This window comes from Culex quinquefasciatus, chromosome 2, assembly GCF_015732765.1.
Source record: "Culex quinquefasciatus strain JHB chromosome 2, VPISU_Cqui_1.0_pri_paternal, whole genome shotgun sequence".
Lineage (NCBI taxonomy): Eukaryota > Metazoa > Arthropoda > Insecta > Diptera > Culicidae > Culex > Culex quinquefasciatus.
In genome coordinates this window covers 82282897-82308207 of record NC_051862.1, presented here as the reverse complement: position 1 = coordinate 82308207, position 25311 = coordinate 82282897, and the positions used below count along the sequence as shown (strand labels likewise).

Below are 25311 nucleotides of genomic sequence, written 5' to 3'. Positions count from 1 at the left end.
TTTAGTGCCCTATACCCCACATTTAGTGCCCTTATATTTTCCATACAAATCGCCATACAAAAATTTGAAATACAAGCCAGATGACACATGTCGCCATTTTGAATTTTTCTTTGTGCTAAAATTTAGTGCTCATTTAGTGCTATTTAGTGCCCTATATCCCACATTTAGTGCCCTTATAGTTTCCATACAAATTGCCATACAAAATTTGAAATACAAGCCAGATGACACATGTCGCCATTTTGAATTTTCTTTGTGCTAAAATTTAGTGCTCATTTAGTGCTATTTAGTGCCCTATATCCCACATTTAGTGCCCTTATAGTTTCCATACAAATTGCCATACAAAATTTGAAATACAAGCCAGATGACACATGTCGCCATTTTGAATTTTCGTTGTGCTAAAATTTAGTGCTCATTTAGTGCTATTTAGTGCCCTACACCCCACATTTAGTGCCCTCATAGTTTCCATACAAATTGCCATACAAAATTTGAAATACAAGCCAGATGACACATGTCGCCATTTTGAATTTTCTTTGTGCTAAAATTTAGTGCTCATTTAGTGCTATTTAGTGCCCTATACCCCACATTTAGTGCCCTCATAGTTTCCATACAAATCGCCATACAAAGTTCAAAAGTCAAATTTCAGATGTCGCCATTTTGAATGGTTTTCAATGCTTAAATTAAGTGCTCATTTAGTGCTATTTAGTGCCCTATACTCCACATTTAGTGCCCTCATAGTTTCCATACAAATCGCCATACAAAGTTCAAAAGTCAGATTTCAGATGTCGCCATTTTGAATGGTTTTCAGTGCTAAAATTTAGTGCTCATTTAGTGCTATTTAGTGCCCTATACTCCACATTTAGTGCCCTCATAGTTTCCATACAAATCGCCATACAAAGTTCAAAAGTCAGATTTCAGATGTCGCCATTTTGAATGTTTTTCAGTGCTCAAATTTAGTGCTCATTTAGTGCTTTTTAGTGCCCTATATCCCACATTTAGTGCCCTCATAGTTTCAATACAAATCGCCATACAAAGTTTAAAAGTCAAATTTCAGATGTCGCCATTTTGAATGTTTTTCAGTGCTAAAATTTAGTGCTCATTTAGTGCTATTTAGTGCCCTATACCCCACATTTAGTGCCCTCATAGTTTCCATACAAATCGCCATACAAAGTTTATAAGTCAAATTTCAGATGTCGCCATTTTGAATGTTTTTCCGTGCTAAAATTTAGTGCTCATTTAGTGCTATTTAGTGCCCTATACCCCACATTTAGTGCCCTCATAGTTTCCATACAAATCGCCATACAAAGTTCAAAAGTCAAATTTCAGATGTCGCCATTTTGAATGTTTTTCAGTGCTAAAATTTAGTGCTCATTTAGTGCTATTAAGTACCCTATACCCCACATTTAGTGCCCTCATAGTTTCCATACAAATCGCAATACAAAGTTCAAAAGTCAGATTTCAGATGTCGCCATTTTGAATGTTTTTCAGTGCTAAAATTTAGTGCTTTTTTACAACGCTTTTTACAACGAATTGTGGAGGTTCGATTTTAAAGACCGGGTCGATTTGAAAGAAAGTTGAAATGTGAGTCAGATCATGAAAGGTGGCAATACATCTGTCTCTTTTCTCTTTCTCTTTTATGTTATACCATAGCTTAGAAAGAGACAACAACACCTCACAAGCTGAATCAGTCCTATGAAGTGGTTGATGCATGCACACTTGCATTGAAATAGTAAGTGTGTGTGTTCTACAATGAGTTTCATACAATTTGTTGCACGACACCAACATTTTAAAATTGCAGCGCATGTGTACGATGGCAGAGGAACTTAACCAACATTGTCAAACATGTTGTTCTATGGGGCCGTAATTTTATGACGTAACGCAGTTAGGGGAAGAGGGTGTCGGCTTCTGTTACGAAATGTTACAACAATTAGGGAGGGTGGGATGAAAAATTATGTAACGTAAAGCAAAATTTTCATATACAGTATGTAAAAAAAGTATTTACACCCCTTGGGCACTATGCACATTTTGTGATGAAACATGTAAACAATTTAATGTTGACATAAACCTAGTACTACGTTTTGTTCAGAAACTCATGTTGAACATTTTGCTGCAAAAAGCTCATGAAAAGATGTTTTCTATAAAAAGTTATATTACAAATACTATTACAAAAATAAAAAAGGTGCAAAAAAAGTTTGTACACCTTTCGAAAAATTAACATAAATAAAGTTATTTGTTGACAAATCACCATAAATCCAGTCTCCCAACTCCAAATAGGCATCCTTGACTGATTAAAAAAATAATTTGGATTGAATATAAAGTTTACTAATTACTTAGTATAAAAGTTTATATTACTCTGGAAATTCTAAATAAAACTTATCTAAACTTAATTTTGCAAACTTTCAATTTAACTAAATGTCAATATATTACCATAGAATTGCTAAATAAACATTTTGGAGTGGGTATAACACCGTTTGGGGGTCTTTGTATCGCTAGAATAGATTTTTCGTTGGAATTTCGTACCAACCCGGAATTACGTCGTCGAAAAATCCGCCGGCATCGAACCGGTCCACAATTCACAAGTTAACCTATGTGGCATCGGAAAGGGCATAAAATTTCCGATCTTTTGATACCCATACATCTAGGTTTTCTATAAAACCCACGTTTTTAAATACCTGGGCAAAAGTAAGTTTGATCCACGAGAACAAAAATTACGAAATTCCATACATTTTTGGCAGATTGCTCAAACGAAACCATAACAACGTTTTTGCCTAGGTATTTAAAAACGTGGGTTTTATAGAAAACCTAGATGTATGGGTATCAAAAGATCGGAAATTTTGCCCTTTCCGATGCCACATAGGTTGACTTGTTAATTGTGGACCGGTTCGAATGCCGGCGGATTTTCCGACGACGTAATTCCGGTTGTACGAAATTCAACGAAAAATCTATTCTAGCGATACAAAGACCCCAAAACGGTGTTATACCCACTCCAGAATGTTGATTTAGCAATTCTATGGTAATATATTGACATTTAGTTAAATTGAAAGTTTGCAAAATTAAGTTTAGATAAGTTTTATTTAGAATTTCAGAGTTATATAAACTTTTGTACTAAGTAATTAGTAAACTTTATATTCAATCCAAATTATTTTTAATCAGTCAAGGATGCCTATTTGAGTTGGGAGACTGGATTTATGGTGATTTGTCAACAAATAACTTTATTAATGTTAATTTTTCGAAAGGTGTACAAACTTTTGCACCTTTTTATTTTGTAATAGTATTTGTTATATAACTTTTATAGAAAACATATTTTCATGAGCTTTTGCAGCAAAATGTTCGGCATGAGTTTCTGAACAAAACGTAGTATTAGGTTTATGTCAACATTAAATTGTTTACATGTTTCATCACAAAATGTGCATAGTGCCCAAGGGTGTAAATACTTTTTACATACTGTAGGCATTCATAAAAATTTGCAAAAAGACCTTGTGTTACGCGTTACATGGGGGTAGGGGGATCGCTCATCTGTTATGATTTGTTACGATGGGGGAGGAGGGGGTCAAAATCCCAATTTGCTCACGTTATTTTGGGGAAGGGGCCATCTATAAACCACGTGGAAACTGTTTTGAAAACATAACCAAGCCCCCACCCCTTCGTGGACAACTATCCATACAAGAAAAAAATGTATCAAGCGCGGACAACCACCCCCTCCACCACGCAGGCCCGTATCCAGGATTCTTCAATGGGGGGTGTTTCCTCCCATAAGGCGTTAGGGGTGTATGTGTGTTATAGGAAAGGCGTATATAGTAGGATGGCTCGACATGATCGATTTTTCAGAACAAAGTTTTTTCGGTCCCTTTTGGGTCCCTGAACAACCCCCCAAAATTTGGGAGCGATTGGTTCAGCCCACACTTTGCGCAAAGCGATTCAATTTTGTATGGGATTTAGTATGGGAAAACCAACTTTTTGTATTTTGATTTTTATAATTTTCAGGTTTCACTGAATTTAAAAACCAATACCGTAGGAGTGTAGCCCTGATTGTCCTCTAAAACTTTCCCGAAGAAAGTATGGTCCTATCTCTCTTCTGAAAAAAGATATAGCGATTTCAAAAGTTCGATTGGAAAATAAGTTGAGAAAATTATATTTCCTGACAACACTGGCAGTACATTTACGTAACATGAGTACGACATTTGTTTCTAACTCGTTTCAAGTGCATCCTAGGTAAATGGTGTCTTCTGGAAAGTTGTTGTATATACGCAGGGCTATCTTTTAAAAATATTGACGTACAGGGTGACACCACTACAGGGTGTCAAACCAACCCTAACTTTTTCTGTTGGCCATTTAGAGGATTGGTGTATTCGGAAAAGTTGTTGAGAAAGTTATTTAACGTAACTTTTTATCATTAGGGGGAACAGGGTGACACCACTACAGGGTGCCAACTCAATCCTAACTTTTTCTGTTGGCTATTTGGAGCATTGATGTGTTGGGCAAAGTTGTAGAAAAACTTATTTTATGTGTCCTCCAACAATGAGTGACGTGGTGACACCACAACAGGAGGGAGGGGGGGAGGTTACTCAACACAACAAATTCTCAAGATGGTCTTTTAAAATATTGACTTTTGCAGCAAAAGTGCATAGATATTAATTTTATTTTCTCCAAGCTACATAAATTTATTTCGATGTTTTAGCTTAACTCGTGTTCCGTCATAAGTCCAAGCTGAACCTCCTTCCACCAGCAAATAGGATTTCCTGGAAAACGGGCAACATAAATTTACATCCCGGAATCCCAGGTTATTTTTTAAATTGCCACATAAATTTTTTTTTAGTACATATGTTTTAAAACCTTAAAATCATAAAATAAGTTTATTGTCATGAACTAATGAGAGTCTAGACTACAATCTTAAAGGGGAAAGCAGTTGGTATTGTTAATGTACTTTGTTATGCTTGAGATTTTGAATCAACTGCAATTCTTTATAAAATGTGTTTCAGATTAAATAAGTAAATAGAAGCTTGTACAAAATATGTATTTTATAAGATATGAGAAAAAGAAAAAAGAAACAATGAAAATTACATCCAGTCATTGCTACATTTTTGCTAAGTTTAGAATTTTGGTTGTTTTTTAAACTTATATTTTTAATAATATCGTTTATCTTCACTTAAGTCCGCCTTTTGATGCAAATCAGAACTTCAATATAAGTTGGAAGCCCTTTTGATCGTTGACGTCTAGAGAAAAACTGAACTGTTACTTAATACGCCCTAATAAAATATTTGGAAAAAAATTGAACGTTGACTCCCAGAGAAAACTCAACTCTCACTCGATACGCCCTCATTTATATTTAAAAAAAACTTCGATCGTTGACGCCTAGAGAAAAACTAAACTCTTACTGAATACGCCCTCATACTATTTTTTGCAAAAAAAACTGAATGTTGACGCCCAACCCAACTTTCAATAAATACGCCCTCAAGAAAATATAAAAAAAACTTTGATCGCTGACGCCCCGAAAAAACTACACATTCACTAAATACGACCTCAAGAAAATATTTAAAAATAACTTTGATCGTTGACGCCTTGAAAATAACTCAACTTGCACTAAATATGCCTTCATAAAATAACTTAAAAAAAACTTTGATCGTTGACGCCTTGCAAAAACCAAACTTTAACTAAATACTCCCTCAAGAAAATATTTAAAAAAAACTTTGATCGTTGACGCCTTGAAAATAACTCAACTTGCACTAAATACGCCTTCATAAAATAATTTTAAAAAACTTTGATCGTTGACGCCCTGAAAAAAACAAACTTTCACTTAGGGAGTATTAAGAAAATATTAATACGCTTTCATAAAAATAATTTCAAAAAAAAACTTTGATCGCTGACGCCTTGAAAAAATTCCACATTTATTAAATACGCCCCCAAGAAAATATAATAAAAAAAACTTTGATCGTTGACGCCTTGAAAAAACCAAACTTTCACTAAAACCGCCTTCAAGAAAATGTTTTAAAAAAGCTTTGATCATTGACGCCTTGAAACAAAACTAAATTCTTGCTTCATAAAAATAATTTCAAAAAAACTTTGATCGTTGACGCCTTGACTAAATCTTAATTCCCACTAGATACGCCTTAATAAAATGAAAAAAATACTTTCATCGTTAACGCCAAGAGAAAAACTTAACATTTACTAAATACTTTGGTCATTGACACCAAGAGAAAAACTTTACTTTCACTAAATGCGCCTCATAAAAATATTAAAAAGATCATTGATGGCCACCGAAAAACTCAACTCTCACTAAATACGCCCTCAAGAAAATATTTAAAAAAAAACTTTAATCGTTGACGCCTTCAAAAAAAACTAAAGTTTAGCTAAACCAAAATCTTAACCCTCTAACGCCCATGGTTACTCCAGAGCACCACTAATTTTTGTCTTCAAAACTAAATTTCTCTGCAACCATGCATGTTTTCAACCTGATTCAACTTGCGTTAGTTTATATAGATTGTTAGGTTATAACCATTAGGAGTTATGGTGAAAAACGTAAAAATCTCGATTTTACTCTGGGAAGGAAGGGGTTAATACGCCCTCATAAAAATATTTCAAAAAATACTTTGATCGTTGTCGTCAAAACAAAAACTCAACTTTTACCAGATACGCCATAAGAAAAATATTTTGAAAAATTAAAAAGACACTTTGATAGTTAACACACGGAGAAAAATCGAAATCTCACTAAAAACGGCCAGCTATTATTATTATAAAGCCTTCGACTAACTGGATAGGCAGTTCTGGATTTTAAGTAAAATGGTTTCTTAGATCGTTATCGGATCCAAATCCAAATTTGACTATGTACCGCCAAAGTGATTTTTTTTAAATATGGTCTACTTTTTCTGATTCTGTTGAAATTTGGCGACTGTTTATCATTATACTGCCCCAAAGTTTTACGATTTTCGCCAATTTAAAAAAAAACTTTGTCAAATATTTTGGAAACAAAAAATGAGTAATATTCGACTGCTATTTTAAAAGAAATTTGACGCTGATTCAATTCATCGTCATCATTTTGATTAAAATCAAACATGGCAGCATTTTTAACAATTAAAAAATGTTGCATGGATCGATGTAGGTAAATTCTGCTACTGCAAGCTTATACATTTGAAATTGACAAGAGAACTTGGCCTAACAAGTAAAGACGCAATATAATTCAGCGTTTCTTTAAAAGCAGTCGAGTTTTGCTCTATTATTTTTGTATCCAAGATATAACCATTTGAAAACTAAATAAAAAAATAGGTGAAAATCGTAACACTATGGGGCGGTGCCAAAAAAGAAGGGATTTTTGCATGTTTCGATAGGATAAACAGCTCCGCTAAATGTTAAGCATGTTCAGAAAAAGTCGATTTCGAGTGGTGTTCCGCTTCGTGAAATGGACTCGTAAGCAATTATATGGGCAGCTGTCAAACTTCTATAGAAAGTTGTACGGACAAATCAATGATTTTTTTTATTTATGAAGCTTTCACAACTAGGAATATTGTTTGCTTATGTGTTAAGCAACAAAAATTATTTTTGTCTAATAAATTTAAATATTAGGCCATATAACCATATAACTAAAATCATACCATAAATGGAACCATTAAAAATCATTAAAAATACAACTTTGTATCATATGAAATTCACCCAAAGTATGCAACCATTTTTTCAAAACTCACTTCAAATATTGTAAAACTTGTTGTTGTGATTTCATGAAATAGTGTTTCAAGTTAAATAACGTGCGAAATTAGATTTTTACGCAAATTCAATGATTATCTATTTATTCACAAGTTGAAAATACTAAATTGCCATGAAAAACATTATTTCTACTTGATATATTTTTTCATTTCATTTCATTTTGATGGCCACTGAGACAAATTTAAAAGCAATTTTATTGTTGTGGAGCATAGATTTTCACTGTCCAAACACTATGATTATAAAAATACTTCTCAACAAAAATCCTAATATTTTTTTTTTATTTGGTACGAACAAATCTCGCTGATGTCTTCGGCAAACTTGTTCCTTAAAACACGAACTATAAGCTCATGATATTTAAGAAAAATAAAAAAAACGACGAAAATCAAAACGCATAGGGTAGAGGACCCAGTTTTCGCCCTGCTCCAGTTTTCGCCCACCTACTGGATTTAATCTGTATTCAGCTAACTTGTACCATTTTTAGGTTGAATTTATTATGCAGGTTTGCATATTCATTCATTTCTAGCTCTAATTGAAACATTCCTAGTGAATTACTATTGTTTATTAAGTTTTTATAAGCATTTAAAAAAAGCCTTATTGCAGCCGCCATATTTTTGTCAATTCCTACTACAGTGGGTAATAATGTTAATGAGGAAAACAATTCATTTCGTCCGAAAATAATGTATCTGAATAATTTATTGAATAATTCATCAGGGTGTTTTGGAAAAACATCAGTTCAAAAATTAACCTAAACTCAGATATGGGACACCTAGTTCAAACGTGGTAAGAGTTGTAGAACAAATTAAGTAAAGGAGGAAAAAGAAGTTACACAACATCTTTAAAAATAGCACATGTGCTAAATATTTTTATTTAAGAGGTACTCGAAGTTTTCTATTGAGTCAATTCGGGAGCGAACATGGAACTAATTGTAACTGTGTGCCCTTATCTTGGGTGAATAGGGACACATGAGTTCTATTAGGAATTTTGATTAAGTCATATTTTTAAGAGTGCGAACATGTTTTGGTTTTAGTTAGAACCTCAAAATTAGTGGAATATCTGTTAAAAAAACAACTAGGGTTTTGAATTTCAATTTAAAAATATTACAACAAAATTGTGCACATCAATGAAATTGAGCTTCGGGAACATATTGTGAATCAATAGGAGACCTATTTTGAGCCATAATTTTATTTGATTTCTTGATTTTTGTCGTGGGCGAAAACTGGTTCCAAGGGTGGGCGAAAATTGGATTTAGGGGGGCGAAAATAGGCACTTCAGAGCACTTTATTAAAACGCAAAATTTCAAAAAAATGAACTTGTAAATGATAAAAACCTGGTGGAAAATTAAAAGCAAATAGTTTGTCAAAGTTTTACAACAAATAGAACCGAAAATCATAAATTGTCATTGAATTCTTGTCAAATTTCTATGATTCCCACTATAAAGTGGGCGATTTCTGGGTCCTCTACCCTAGATCTTACGAGTTGATTTCCATTTTAAATTCATTTTTAAATTCATCGTTATTTCAATATTTTCAATCACATGTATCACATCAATAATATATGCATGAATAAAAATATTTTCATGTACTTATTGATGTTTAGATAATTTTTTAGCATTACTGTTACAATATATAAAGCAAATTTCACGTTTTTTTTTGGTACTCATTTGTTGACTATATACGCCTTTCCTATAACACACATACACCCCTAACGCCTTATGGGAGGAAACACCCCCATTGAAGAATCCTGGATACGGGCCTGCGTGGTGGAGGGGTGGTTGTCCGCGCTTGATACATTTTTTTCTTGTATGGATAGTTGTCCACGAAGGGGTGGGGGCTTGGTTATGTTTTCAAAACAGTTTCCACGTGGTTTATAGATGGCCCCTTCCCCAAAATAACGTGAGCAAATTGGGATTTTGACCCCCTCCTCCCCCATCGTAACAAATCATAACAGATGAGCGATCCCCCTACCCCCATGTAACGCGTAACACAAGGTCTTTTTGCAAATTTTTATGAATGCCTACAGTATGTAAAAAAAGTATTTACACCCCTTGTGCACTATGCACATTTTGTGATGAAACATGTAAACAATTTAATGTTGACATAAACCTAATACTACGTTTTGTTCAGAAACTCATGCCGAACATTTTGCTGCAAAAAGCTCATGAAAATATGTTTTCTATAAAAAGTTATATAACAAATACTATTACAAAAATAAAAGGTGCAAAAAAGTTTGTACACCTTTCGAAAAATTAACATTAATAAAGTTATTTGTTGACAAATCACCATAAATCCAGTCTCCCAACTCCAAATAGGCATCCTTGACTGATTAAAAAAAATAATTTGGATTGAATATAAAGTTTACTAATTACTTAGTACAAAAGTTTATATAACTCTGGAAATTCTAAATAAAACTTATCTAAACTTAATTTTGCAAACTTTCAATTTAACTAAATGTCAATATATTACCATAGAATTGCTAAATCAACATTCTGGAGTGGGTATAACACCGTTTTGGGGGTCTTTGTATCGCTAGAATAGATTTTTCGTTGGAATTTCGTACCAACCCGGAATTACGTCGTCGGAAAATCCGCCGGCATTCGAACCGGTCCACAATTAACAAGTCAACCTATGTGGCATCGGAAAGGGCATAAAATTTCCGATCTTTTGATACCCATACATCTAGGTTTTCTATAAAACCCACGTTTTTAAATACCTAGGCAAAAACGTTGTTATGGTTTCGTTTGAGCAATCTGCCAAAAATGTATGGAATTTCGTAATTTTTGTTCTCGTGGATCAAACTTACTTTTTGCCCAGGTATTTAAAAACGTGGGTTTTATAGAAAACCTAGATGTATGGGTATCAAAAGATCGGAAATTTTATGCCCTTTCCGATGCCACATAGGTTAACTTGTGAATTGTGGACCGGTTCGATGCCGGCGGATTTTTCGACGACGTAATTCCGGGTTGGTACGAAATTCCAACGAAAAATCTATTCTAGCGATACAAAGACCCCAAACGGTGTTATACCCACTCCAAAATGTTTATTTAGCAATTCTATGGTAATATATTGACATTTAGTTAAATTGAAAGTTTGCAAAATTAAGTTTAGATAAGTTTTATTTAGAATTTCAGAGTAATATAAACTTTTATACTAAGTAATTAGTAAACTTTATATTCAATCCAAATTATTTTTTTAATCAGTCAAGGATGCCTATTTGGAGTTCGTCAACGATCAAAGTTTTTTTTAAGTTATTTTATGAAGGCATATTTAGTGCAAGTTGAGTTATTTTCAAGGCGTCAACGATCAAAGTTATTTTTAAATATTTTCTTGAGGTCGTATTTAGTGAATGTGTAGTTTTTCGGGGCGTCAGCGATCAAAGTTTTTTTATATTTTCTTGAGGGCGTATTTATTGAAAGTTGGGTTGGGCGTCAACATTCAGTTTTTGCAAAAATAGTATGAGGGCGTATTCAGTAAGAGTTTAGTTTTTCTCTAGGCGTCAACGATCGAAGTTTTTTTAAATATAAATGAGGGCGTATCGAGTGAGAGTTGAGTTTTCTCTGGGAGTCAACGTTCAATTTTTTCAAATATTTTATTAGGGCGTATTAAGTAACAGTTCAGTTTTCTCTAGACGTCAACGATCAAAGGGCGTTAGAAAGGCGTATTTAGCGAGAGTGTAGTTTTTCTTCAGGCGTCAACGATCATGGTAATTTTTAATATTTTTAGAAGGGCGTGTTTTTGAAAGTGGAGTTTTTTGTTAGCGTCAAATGTTTTTATGAGGGCGTATTTACTAAGAGTTGAGTTTTTCACTTGATGGCGTATCTAGTGAGAGTGAAGTTTTTCCTGGGTGAATAAATATTGATAATCATAAAATGGCGGCCCTTCGGGCCTTGTTTTTGTGCGGGCGTTGGGGGTGTAGGCTATTTTTTTCCATGGGGGGTGTTGAACACCCATAACACCCCCCTTAGATACGGCTCTGCCACCACGTCGTTTATGGATGGCCCTGAACGACAACAATGCAGTGCTGGTTTAATCAGGTTTAACCTAGCCATGGTCACTCGGGTCTATATGACCAAGACATGTTTTGGCTACCAAAATACGGAATCTGAACCGATAGTGGATGTTACTGGTAAAACCGGTTTTGGACACTGTGGTCGGGAACCGGGAACCTGCTATAACAAAAAGAAAAAAAACATTTTGAGGCCCCGATTTTGAGGACCTGTATCTTCGAAACGATAACAACTAGCGGGTTGATTCCGGTTGCATTTGACTGGTAATAACTTATTACCAGTCAAATGCAACTGGAATCAACCTGCTAGTTGTTATCGTTTCGAAGATACCAGTGCTGTTAAACGTTAATCAACGTTAACGACTCCGTTAATCGTTAAAATTAACGTGAAAGCGAACGAAGCCTACGTTGATCTTAACGTGAACGTGGACGGAGTACGTTAATTAACGTCGTTAATTAACGCGACGCACTAAATTTTAGCACGGAAAAACATTCAAAATGGCGACATCTGAAATCTGACTTTTGAACTTTGTATTGCGATTTGTATGGAAACTATGAGGGCACTAAATGTGGGGTATAGGGTACTAAATAGCACTAAATGAGCACTAAATTTTAGCAATGAAAAACATTCAAAATGGCGACATCTGAAATCTTACTTTTGAACTTTGTATGGCGATTTGTATGGAAACTATGAGGGCACTAAATGTGGGGTATAGGGCACTAAATAGCACTAAATGAGCACTAAATTTTAGCACTGAAAAACATTCAAAATGGCGACATGAAATCTGACTTTTGAACTTTGTATTGCGATTTGTATGGAAACTATGAGGGCACTAAATGTGGGGTATAGGGCACTAAATAGCACTAAATGAGCACTAAATTTGAGCACTGAAAAACATTCAAAATGGCGACATCTGAAATCTTACTTTTGAACTTTGTATGGCGATTTGTATGGAAACTATGAGGGCACTAAATGTGGGGTATAGGGCACTAAATAGCACTAAATGAGCACTAAATTTTAGCACTGAAAAACATTCAAAATGGCGACATCTGAAATTTGACTTTTAAACTTTGTATGGCGATTTGTATGGAAACTATGAGGGCACTAAATGTGGGGTATAGGGCACTAAATAGCACTAAATGAGCACTAAATTTTAGCACTGAAAAACATTCAAAATGGCGACATCTGAAATTTGACTTTTGAACTTTGTATGGCGATTTGTATGGAAACTATGAGGGCACTAAATGTGGGGTATAGGGCACTAAATAGCACTAAATGAGCACTAAATTTTAGCACTGAAAAACATTCAAAATGGCGACATCTGAAATTTGACTTTTGAACTTTGTATTGCGATTTGTATGGAAACTATGAGGGCACTAAATGTGGGGTATAGGGTACTAAATAGCACTAAATGAGCACTAAATTTGAGCACTGAAAAACATTCAAAATGGCGACATCTGAAATCTGACTTTTGAACTTTGTATGGCGATTTGTATGGAAACTATGAGGGCACTAAATGTGGGGTATAGGGTACTAAATAGCACTAAATGAGCACTAAATTTGAGCACTGAAAAACATTCAAAATGGCGACATCTGAAATTTGACTTTTGAACTTTGTATGGCGATTTGTATGGAAACTATGAGGGCACTAAATGTGGGGTATAGGGCACTAAATAGCACTAAATGAGCACTAAATTTTAGCACTGAAAAACATTCAAAATGGCGACATCTGAAATCTGACTTTTGAACTTTGTATGGCGATTTGTATGGAAACTATGAGGGCACTAAATGTGGGGTATAGGGTACTTAATAGCACTAAATGAGCACTAAATTTTAGCACTGAAAAACATTCAAAATGGCGACATCTGAAATTTGACTTTTGAACTTTGTATGGCGATTTGTATGGAAACTATGAGGGCACTAAATGTGGGGTATAGGGCACTAAATAGCACTAAATGAGCACTAAATTTTAGCACTGAAAAACATTCAAAATGGCGACATCTGAAATTTGACTTTTGAACTTTGTATTGCGATTTGTATGGAAACTATGAGGGCACTAAATGTGGGGTATAGGGCACTAAATAGCACTAAATGAGCACTAAATTTTAGCACTGAAAAACATTCAAAATGGCGACATCTGAAATTTGACTTTCAAACTTTGTATGGCGATTTGTATGGAAACTATGAGGGCACTAAATGTGGGGTATAGGGTACTTAATAGCACTAAATGAGCACTAAATTTTAGCACTGAAAAACATTCAAAATGGCGACATCTGAAATTTGACTTTTGAACTTTGTATGGCGATTTGTATGGAAACTATGAGGGCACTAAATGTGGGGTATAGGGCACTAAATAGCACTAAATGAGCACTAAATTTTAGCACTGAAAAACATTCAAAATGGCGACATCTGAAATTTGACTTTTGAACTTTGTATTGCGATTTGTATGGAAACTATGAGGGCACTAAATGTGGGGTATAGGGCACTAAATAGCACTAAATGAGCACTGAAAAACATTCAAAATGGCGACATCTGAAATTTGACTTATAAACTTTGTATGGCGATTTGTATGGAAACTATGAGGGCACTAAATGTGGGGTATAGGGCACTAAATAGCACTAAATGAGCACTAAATTTTAGCACGGAAAAACATTCAAAATGGCGACATCTGAAATTTGACTTATAAACTTTGTATGGCGATTTGTATGGAAACTATGAGGGCACTAAATGTGGGGTATAGGGCACTAAATAGCACTAAATGAGCACTAAATTTTAGCAATGAAAAACATTCAAAATGGCGACATCTGAAATTTTACTTTTAAACTTTGTATGGCGATTTGTATTGAAACTATGAGGGCACTAAATGTGGGATATAGGGCACTAAAAGCACTAAATGAGCACTAAATTTGAGCACTGAAAAACATTCAAAATGGCGACATCTGAAATCTTACTTTTGAACTTTGTATGGCGATTTGTATGGAAACTATGAGGGCACTAAATGTGGGGTATAGGGCACTAAATAGCACTAAATGAGCACTAAATTTTAGCACTGAAAAACATTCAAAATGGCGATATCTGAAATCTTACTTTTGAACTTTGTATGGCGATTTGTATGGAAACCATGAGGGCACTAAATGTGGGGTATAGGGCACTAAATAGCACTAAATGAGCACTAAATTTTAACACTGAAAAACATTCAAAATGGCGACATCTGAAATTTGACTTTTGAACTTTGTATTGCGATTTGTATGGAAAATATGAGGGCACTAAATGTGGGGAATAGGGCACTAAATAGCACTAAATTTAAGCACTGAAAAACATTCAAAATGGCGACATCTGAAATCTAACTTTTGAACTTTGTATGGCGATTTGTATGGAAACTATGAGGGCACTAAATGTGGGGTATAGGGCACTAAATAGCACTAAATGAGCACTAAATTTGAGCACTGAAAAACATTCAAAATGGCGACATCTGAAATCTGACTTTTGAACTTTGTATGGCGATTTGTATGGAAACTATGAGGGCACTAAATGTGGAGTATAGGGCACTAAATAGCACTAAATGAGCACTAAATTTTAGCACTGAAAACCATTCAAAATGGCGACATCTGAAATCTGACTTTTGAACTTTGTATGGCGATTTGTATGGAAACTATGAGGGCACTAAATGTGGAGTATAGGGCACTAAATAGCACTAAATGAGCACTAAATTTAAGCACTGAAAACCATTCAAAATGGCGACATCTGAAATTTGACTTTTGAACTTTGTATGGCGATTTGTATGGAAACTATGAGGGCACTAAATGTGGGGTATAGGGCACTAAATAGCACTAAATGAGCACTAAATTTTAGCACAAAGAAAATTCAAAATGGCGACATGTGTCATCTGGCTTGTATTTCAAATTTTGTTTAGCAATTTGTATGGAAACTATAAGGGCACTAAATGTGGGATATAGGGCACTAAATAGCACTAAATGAGCACTAAATTTGAGCACTGAAAAACATTCAAAATGGCGACATCTGAAATCTGACTTTTGAACTTTGTATGGCGATTTGTATGGAAACTATGAGGGCACTAAATGTGGGGTATAGGGCACTAAATAGCACTAAATGAGCACTAAATTTGAGCACTGAAAAACATTCAAAATGGCGACATCTGAAATCTGACTTTTGAACTTTGTATGGCGATTTGTATGGAAACTATGAGGGCACTAAATGTGGAGTATAGGGCACTAAATAGCACTAAATGAGCACTAAATTTTAGCACTGAAAACCATTCAAAATGGCGACATCTGAAATCTGACTTTTGAACTTTGTATGGCGATTTGTATGGAAACTATGAGGGCACTAAATGTGGAGTATAGGGCACTAAATAGCACTAAATGAGCACTAAATTTAAGCACTGAAAACCATTCAAAATGGCGACATCTGAAATTTGACTTTTGAACTTTGTATGGCGATTTGTATGGAAACTATGAGGGCACTAAATGTGGGGTATAGGGCACTAAATAGCACTAAATGAGCACTAAATTTTAGCACAACGAAAATTCAAAATGGCGACATGTGTCATCTGGCTTGTATTTCAAATTTTGTTTAGCAATTTGTATGGAAACTATAAGGGCACTAAATGTGGGATATAGGGCACTAAATAGCACTAAATGAGCACTAAATTTTAGCACAAAGAAAAATTCAAAATGGCGACATGTGTCATCTGGCTTGTATTTCAAATTTTTGTATGGCGATTTGTATGGAAAATATAAGGGCACTAAATGTGGGGTATAGGGCACTAAATAGCACTAAATGAGCACTAAATTTTAGCACAAAGAAAATTCAAAATGGCGACATGTGTCATCTGGCTTGTATTTCAAATTTTGTATGGCAATTTGTATGGAAACTATAAGGGCACTAAATGTGGGGTATAGGGCACTAAATAGCACTAAATGAGCACTAAATTTTAGCACAAAGAAAATTCAAAATGGCGACATGTGTCATCTGGCTTGTATAGACCGTATCTTTACGCCAACCCAGAAACCCCCTGAGACTCCTAGTACAGCAGTGAGTAAGTAAGCCACCAACAAGTAAACAACAACAACGGACACCCCCTAAACCCAACCCCCAACTCACGAGTCGCCCCACCATCGCCCAACCAAATCCCATTAGACCGAAGACCCAACCAGGTAGGCAGGCGAATCCCAAACTTTCTCTGCCTCGAGTCGACCACCAATCTCCCAGAGTTCCAAGCGCCACAACAACAACAACAACAACAACAACAACAACAACAGCAAACAACTTGCTTCAGCAATAAGCCAGAGCCAGAAGTGGCTTAACGGTTCGGCTCTCCTCCGCCAATTGGTACACTTACACTTCTTGGTTTCGGTACTGCCACTGAACACTGAGTTGGTCTGTACCAGCAGCTGTAGAAGGTATCCAGTATACGGCTTCTTTTCTCTGGTGACGACTTTCGGTGTCTCGCTGCGTTATTCTTCTTCTCTTCGGGAGGTTCGTGGTTTGTGGTCGACGACAACACAACACTCGTAAAAACGGAAGCAACGGTACAAAACCGCTGGGAAAGCGGTAGGCACGAAGCAATCCGGACGGCAACGACTACGACGAATCACAACTACGCACTATTCTTTATCCCCCTCCTCGCTGAAACTCCGGAATTGAACGCAAAACCCGCAATCGCGCAATCAAACTTGCTCTACATTCGCAGCTCTTGACCCAAACCCGGTCAACTACGCATCAACAACTCTGAAGACAACAACAACATCGGCGTATCGACCAGCAACTATAGAGACCGATTCTTCACCCCTCACAACGAGTTTCGCGCAGCAAATCTTCTCGCGTATACAATTAGCAACAACAAATCCGCACCACAGAACTGTGAAACTGTGTTGTTGCCCTGAACTATCGAGAACTAACTAGCTGCTGCTGCTGCTTATTTGCTTGAGAGCTTTCTCGCGTAACTTCTGGCGTTGTACTATTGGCTGGTCGGCCAAGGAAGCACGGCCGTACCTCCGCGGCGACGTACTCTCGTTGTTGCCGTTGTTGTTGTTGTTAGACTCTCTTTGCTGCTCTCGACCACAACCACGGCAGTTCCGTTCGAACCCTCACGACGACATGGATAGCAGCAGCAGGGTGGGAGCTCAAACAGCTGACGCGGGATGAGCGGGGACTCGGCGGATAAAATTATTCCTCAGGACAATATCCTGAATACAGTACGGTGAAGATGCAGTAGATTCGAATTAGACAACCATGCAATTTGTTCGAAGTTTTGTCAAAAGATTTGGGTGAATCATTAACTGCAGGAAAATAACATACAAAAGTTATCAACTTTTCAAAATTTGCAGCCTCAACCGTTTGAACTTTTCTCCAAAAGCAGAGAGTCTATTTTTGCAAGAATGAAAAATGTGTGGCTTTTGAGGACCTGGAGTTGAAGTCAAGAAATCTAAAGAAAACTGAAGGCCAAATCGTTATTTTTTTATAATTATGAATCTGTTTATGCAGTCGATGCGGTTGTATCCATCCGAAAGCTGTCTTTTTTGTTTGATTCCATTTGAAAACCTACTGCGTTAGTAAAAATCTTCTCTGTTTGTTGGATCAGCTTCGCTAGAATTAACGATATTTTTTCGCTGGACCATGAAGTGCTTCAAGATTCCAAAATCAGCCAGGCAATTTATCCATGACTTCGCAGAATGACACTCTCGCCGCAGTTTGTCGTCACCCGTAAAAAAGAAAAACCTCTTCAAACCAATCGAAACTTAAAAACAAACACAATTTTCAGCAAAAAATTACAAAAACTAGACAAAATAAAACACATATTACTGATTATAAAACAGCCAATTTATCAGTAAGAAAAAGTCATGCTTGTCCTTGAACAGCCTCCTACTTTGTAGATGTAAACAAAGTGGGATATTTCGAAAATCACGTAACGCATTCTCTCTATTCACCACCCAGGTTTCACCATAAGCTTATATATCCTAATTTTTGTTGGACTATTATGGGTATTTTGTCCTTCTATGTCGATCCTTTTATTGAATATTTGGAAATGAGACACATTGACAATTATTAGATGCAATTTTAAGAATTCTTACATTGAAATAAAAAAAAACAAATTCCTTTATTCTAGGAATTTTGCTTCTTTTCTTTATTTAGTAACTGGATTTTTAGAATTCGATGCCTCTGTGCTCTCTTGTACTAAGCTTTCTGGTTTTCCTGTCTAGTTAGCATAAGAGAGCACAGAAGCATCGAATTACTAAGTAAGAAAAGGAGGCAAAATAACTTAAATATAGGAAATTTGTACTTTTTTTTAAATCAGTATACTAATTTTCAAATCCTTTGATAGTAGAATAACTTTAAATCATGTCTGAAGCTATTTGACAAACTTGTAACTTTTTTTGCTCAAAACTTGCGTTTGATCGTTTGAAGTTAGATTTTTATTATTTGTACTATTTTTCATCATCCAGATCGGAGCACCTCGATACGATCTCTAGAACAAACTGAGCAATATTTACAAAAACTGCCTCTTAAAATCATTCCAGAAAATCAAGGGGCAAAATAAAACCTTTGAAAATATTATGCATCGTTTATATCTGACTTATTCTGACTTATCCGATAGAGCACAATAATCAACCATTTTATTGCCATAGAATCTTTGCAAAACCTTATTTCCCAACCCTTAAGGTGAAACGTGAAGGCAATCTTGACTTCATATGTATAAGTGCATTTTGATAGTGTTAGTTTGATGATCATCATCGATGACGTCACTAAAGACAAATTATCTTTAAGGTGAAGCCGTTGATCATTTTCGAAGAAAATTGATCATCACTATAAAATATTTTGTATTAAATTCATTTTAACGAATTTCAGCACCAAAAGGAATCAGCATGTGCCGGTTGTTGCCATTTTGAAGCCACTGAAAGAATTTTTGATCTAATTCAAATGTGCTTCAAAATTTATATAATTTTGTGACACAGTCATTGGCGTCCTAGTTGGCAATCATTGATTAATGACGATTTCCATAACTTTACAAGGAATGGGATAATCGTTACCAAAAGGAATCAGCATGTGTAAGGCACTATTCTTAACAACTTGTTGAAGGAATTTTGTCAAAATATTGAAAGCGACGCAAAATTTATATCTTTGAACGAAAAATCATGACAATGATGGAAGTCTTCACGTTAAGAGGGTGTCCAAATTACCCCCACTGTCCATATTCCCCCAAACTCCTATATGTTTAAAATTGCATACCAAAAATTCAACAATTGATTTTACAAGTCGATTGCCATATTCTTCGAATTTTGTTTAAATTTAGCTTGAAATATTTTTTAATACATTATTTACAAATTTAGATAAAAAAAGATTCAATGTTGTTTAAATTTATGTTACGCTTACATTTGGTATAAGAGATGTTATTAAATTACCTAATATTTAAAATTTATCTAATTTAAAACGTTGTTGGAATTTCGCTTTAATTTAAAAAAAAATCAATTTTGTTAAAATTTTGCTTAAATTTGTTTGAATTTTGTTTAAATTTTGTTTAAATTTTGTTTAAATTTTGTTCAAATTTTGTTTCAATTTTGTTAAAATTCTGTTGCAATTCTGTATCAATATTTTTAAATTTTGTTTAAATTCTCATTTACATTTTGCTTAAATTTTGTCTAAATTTTGTTTAATTTTTGTTTAAATTTTGCTTTCGAATTTTGTTTACATTTTGTTTTATTTTTTTAATTTTGTTTAAATTTTGTTCAAATTTTGTTAAAATTTTGTATATTTTTTTTAATATTGTTTAAATTTTGTTTAAATTTTGTTTAATTTTTGTTTCAATTTTGTTTAAATTTTGTTTAAATTTTGTTTAAATTTTGCTTAAATTTTGTTTAAATTTTGTTTAAATTTTGTTTAAATTTTGTTTAATTTTTTTAATTTTGTTTAAATTTTGTTTAAATTTTAATTAAATTTTATTTAAATTTTGTTTAAATTTTGTTTAAATTTTGTTTAAATTTTGTTTAATTTTTTTAATTTTGTTTAAATTTTGTTCAAGTTTTGTTAAAATTTTGTTAAAATGTTGTTCAAATTTTGTTCAAATTTTGTTCAAATTTTGTTCAAATTTTGTTAAAATTTGGTTTAAATTTTGTTTAAATTTTGTTTATTTTTTTTAATTTTGTTTTAATTTTCGTCAAGTTTTGTTCAAATTTTGTTAAAATTTTGTTCAAATTTTGTTCAAGTTTTGTTCAAATTTTTTAAAATTTTGTTCATATTTTGTTAAAATTTTGTTTAAATTTTGCTTAAATTATGCTTAAATGTTGTTTAAATTTGGTTTAAACTTTGTTGAAATTTTGTTTAAGTTTTAACTAAATTTTGTTTAAAATTTGTTTAAATTTTGGCTTAATTTTGTATAAATATTGTTTAAATTTTGTTTAAATTTTTATTAAATATTGCTCAAATTTTGTTGAAATTTTGCTTAAATTTTGTTTAAATTATGTTTTCATTTTGATTTTTTTTTAATTTGTTTTAACTTAGTTTAAAAATGTGTTTAGTTTTTGGCATTTTTTTTTATTTTGTTTCAATATTGTTTAAAGTATGTTTAAATTTTGTTGAAATTTTGTTTAATTTTTGTTTAAATTTTGTTTAAATTATAATGAATTTTATTCGTTTTTTTATTGTTCAAATTTTGCGAAAATTTTGTTTTTGTAACGTTGAACCATTATTAATCCAAATGTTTTATTTTTTGCAAATATTGTTAAAATGTTCAAATTTATGTAAACATTTTTTATCATGTTATGTGATTAATCAGACACCCTGTCACAACAACCCACATCACTATCGTCCACAGTAATGGGAAAGAAAACAGAGAGAGAGAGAGAGCGCGCGTGTAAACAAAAATAGAACTGTGTGAATGTTTTTGTTGTTGCTTTCGGCGTCGTCGTCTTCGTGCAATAATAATAATAATACTCGCTCTGTTTACGGCAACAGCTGGGCCCGCTGATACGGAGGAAGAGAGCTGGTGTTTTACCATCTTTTGACGATGTCGCGAATTCATCGTCGTCGTCGTCGTTTTCTGCACACTACTGTTTTAGAGTGTGTCGTGCCGTGCATTTTGATGATGATCATGATGGGAGAGAGGCCTAAGCGCTCTGTGTTTTGGTGCTCCGGCTAATCGGACAGCACGAGCACGTAGATAACTTGCTGTACAGCTGGGAGTACAAGTTTGCGTTCTGTCGAGCCGATTTGTGAGAGTGTTCGATTTCATTCGAAATGTCAGGGTGGATGGGATGGATATAGAATAAGATTTATTCTATTGAATTCTTTTTTTTTTCATTCTATTTTCTGTTTTATGTTTTACTTTTTCTCTTTTTTAACGCATTTTAATTTCCTGTTATTTGGTATTCTTGCATTTTTGTTGTTTCTTATCTTTCTTGTCTTTCTTATCTTTCTTGTCTTTCTTGTCTTTCTTGTCTTTCTTGTCTTTCTTATCTTTCTTGTCTTTCTTGTCTTTCTTGTCTTTCTTGTCTTTCTTGTCTTTCTTGTCTTTCTTGTCTTTCTTGTCTTTCTTGTCTTTCTTGTCTTTCTTGTCTTTCTTGTCTTTCTTGTCTTTCTTGTCTTTCTTGTCTTTCTTGTCTTTCTTGTCTTTCTTGTCTTTCTTGTCTTTCTTGTCTTTCTTGTCTTTCTTGTCTTTCTTGTCTTTCTTGTCTTTCTTGTCTTTCTTGTCTTTCTTGTCTTTCTTGTCTTTCTTGTCTTTCTTGTCTTTCTTGTCTTTCTTGTCTTTCTTGTCTTTCTTGTCTTTCTTGTTTTTTTTTGTCTTTCTTGTCTTTCTTGTCTTTCTTGTCTTTCTTGTCTTTCTTGTCTTTCTTGTCTTTCTTGTCTTTCTTGTCTTTCTTGTCTTTCTTGTCTTTCTTGTCTTTCTTGTCTTTCTTGTCTTTCTTGTCTTTCTTGTCTTTCTTGTCTTTCTTGTCTTTCTTGTCTTTCTTGTCTTTCTTGTCTTTCTTGTCTTTCTTGTCTTTCTTGTCTTTCTTGTCTTTCTTGTCTTTCTTGTCTTTCTTGTCTTTCTTGTCTTTCTTGTCTTTCTTGTCTTTCTTGTCTTTCTTGTCTTTCTTGTCTTTCTTGTCTTTCTTGTCTTTCTTGTCTTGTTTCTTGGATCCACCCCACCTCCACCTCGAAGCATTAAACAGCCCACAGAGCCCCCTAGTTGTGAATGGCGTCGTGCCCTCTCGTTTACTCAACTTTTCGACTGTGGTTGTGTTGGTGGTTTATCTTTGCGTTCCCACTTTTCAACACGCAAAAAATCATCATCGGCAACGCAATACAGTTATAATTCGCGGATATAAAATTATAATAAACATCAACAAAGAGCCGGCTGATTGCTTTGCGATTCGTATTTCTTTTTCGCTTGTGATGATTGTTAAGTGGCGTTGATCCTTTTTTTGCTGCCGTCGTTTGCGAGTTTTGACACTAAGGTTACGAAAATGATTGCACCGTGCCACGTAACGAAACAACTTCAACACTGACCCATAACCAGGAGGGGAACGGATGTATAAACAGAAAATCGCGTTTATCAACAACAACAACAGAGACAGAAACGACAACAAAAAATAACAAGTTCGATTAATTACGTCTTAACTCACTCATTCACACTTGGAGCGCTCGTAGCGGTGAAGTGGATTGATCGACAGGCCGACGAAGGAGTTCAAAAGGTTGCTGTGGCTCGTCAGCCAGAAAAGTTTTCTAGCTTGACGAGTGAACTGCTTTCTTTGATTGTGAAGGAGGGCAGTTCTCTGGAAATCTTGTGAATTATATTTTTTTGTACAATTTCAAAGTTATTGTAAACAAGTTTTAACAAAAAAAAATATTTAAAAAAAATAAACAAAGGCCATCGAAAAAAGCAAAAACATGTTAATGACAATATTTGACCCCATTCATGTTTGAACATTTGAAAAAACGTGTTTTTTAATAGTTTGCAGTCTGAAATGGTGAACATTTGAAAATTTGGTATCAAAAGGACTTTTATGTAAAATCGGTTTTCAATAAGGTTTTTCATCTATTATACCAACTTTGGAGAAAAACCATTCGGCCCAGACTAAATATTTATGAAAAATTCAAAATTCACGTGTTTCTGAGAATCCCAAACTTCATGCTTCTCCTCGAGTTGAGCCTGCGCAGTCAATTTTGTAGTTTTTTTGTCAGTGATATTAAAAAAAATCGGAAAAATCAGAGGGCAAAAAACTATATGTTTTCAAAAAAATTCAAAATTTCAATGGAATTTTAAAAACAATCAGCAGATATCAATTCAATATGCATTCACCTGCGTTTAGAATCATTTTTTAGTATGTTTGAGTTTATTCAAAATCATATGATTTTTAAAAATTTTCAATGTGCAGTGAAAGTTTTTTTTCGCTAAAATTTATGTTTAACATTTTTTGAAAAATAATGATTGCAAAACAACTGAACTAGTGTAAAATGCATTAAGAAATCATAATATTTTAATTTTTATATATAAGCACACATCTTCCCTTTCGATCGCGGCCAGACCCGAGGGACAAGAATTTTGAAAAATTATGTTGAAATTTTGATTAAATTTTGTTTTAATTTTGTTTAAATTTAGTATAGATTTAGTTACAATTTTGTTTAAATTTTGTTCAAATATTGTTTATTGTTGGGTCGCGAACCCTATTATCGGAGATTATTTATCACCCCCCGTCGCACGGGGGGGTGAGTACGAAAGAGACGTCAGTGGTGGCAACTGACGTCTGCTTGAGTTGTTATTGTTTTGAATGTTGTTTGTAATATTTGTGAAATATACGTTCTGTTGCGTTTTGACACCCGTTGAGACTGGTCGTCTCATCGGGACCAAGAAAGTCGTCGTGTTTTATTTTGTAGTACCGTTCTCCCAGTGGTGTCTTCGTCCGCCGTCGTAGTTTCGTTTCGTTTTCTTGTTCCGGACGTCCCCGCAGTAATGCACAACGTAGGGGACTGGACGATCGGGCCGAACATTGGTGCCGTGACCAGGATGCGGGGGCTGCGCCGGAACATTTGCTGTTTTGTTTGCTGTCGATGGTAGCGCAAGATGGTTTCAGCGCCTCTGCAGCAGCTATGATGTAAGGAGTGGAACTTGGTCGCGGAAGTTGGGTAGGACCTGACGGGGACTGGAGTGTTGATGGCGAAAGGTCACTGGCTGCTGGTTCCCGGTGTCGGACCTGAGGTAATCCGGCGTTCAAGGCTTGTGCTCGCGAGTCAAGTCTGGGGCCACAGAGCCTTTCCCGCGTACGGTCAAATCGGACCCAGGGATGAATTGACCGGAGACAAGGCCGGCAGCTTCCGGACACACAGTGGCTGCCCATTCATCGCTGCTGAAGGTGGAAACCATCGAAGGATGCCTGTCGCGCAAAAGGAAGATGGCGGTAGCGAAGCAGAGGACATCATGGGGACCGGAGCAGCAACAGCAAGAAGTCGTGCGAAGAAGTTCGTGGTAAAATGTGCCATTTTAGGGGACCGGTATGTTGGGTCGCGAACCCTATTATCGGAGATTATTTATCACCCCCCGTCGCACGGGGGGGTGAGTACGAAAGAGACGTCAGTGGTGGCAACTGACGTCTGCTTGAGTTGTTATTGTTTTGAATGTT

The 25311-nt window shown here is 34.8% G+C and overlaps 1 protein-coding gene across 5 annotated transcripts in view; it reads right to left on the bottom strand.

Annotated features, from left to right (window-relative positions):
• Positions 1–25311, bottom strand: part of LOC6045698 (protein yippee-like CG15309) — a 184445-nt gene that overhangs the window by 19506 nt on the left and 139628 nt on the right. For 2 of the 5 annotated variants that reach the window (XM_038257321.1, XM_038257317.1), the window contains exon 1: positions 17058–17685. The exons of 2 other annotated variants lie outside the window; for them this stretch is intronic. The gene's annotated coding sequence lies outside the window, so the exon portion shown is untranslated. Of the gene's footprint in view, positions 1–17057; positions 17686–25311 lie in introns of those variants that run through there. One more of the 5 variants, XM_038257320.1, reaches the window with a different exon arrangement.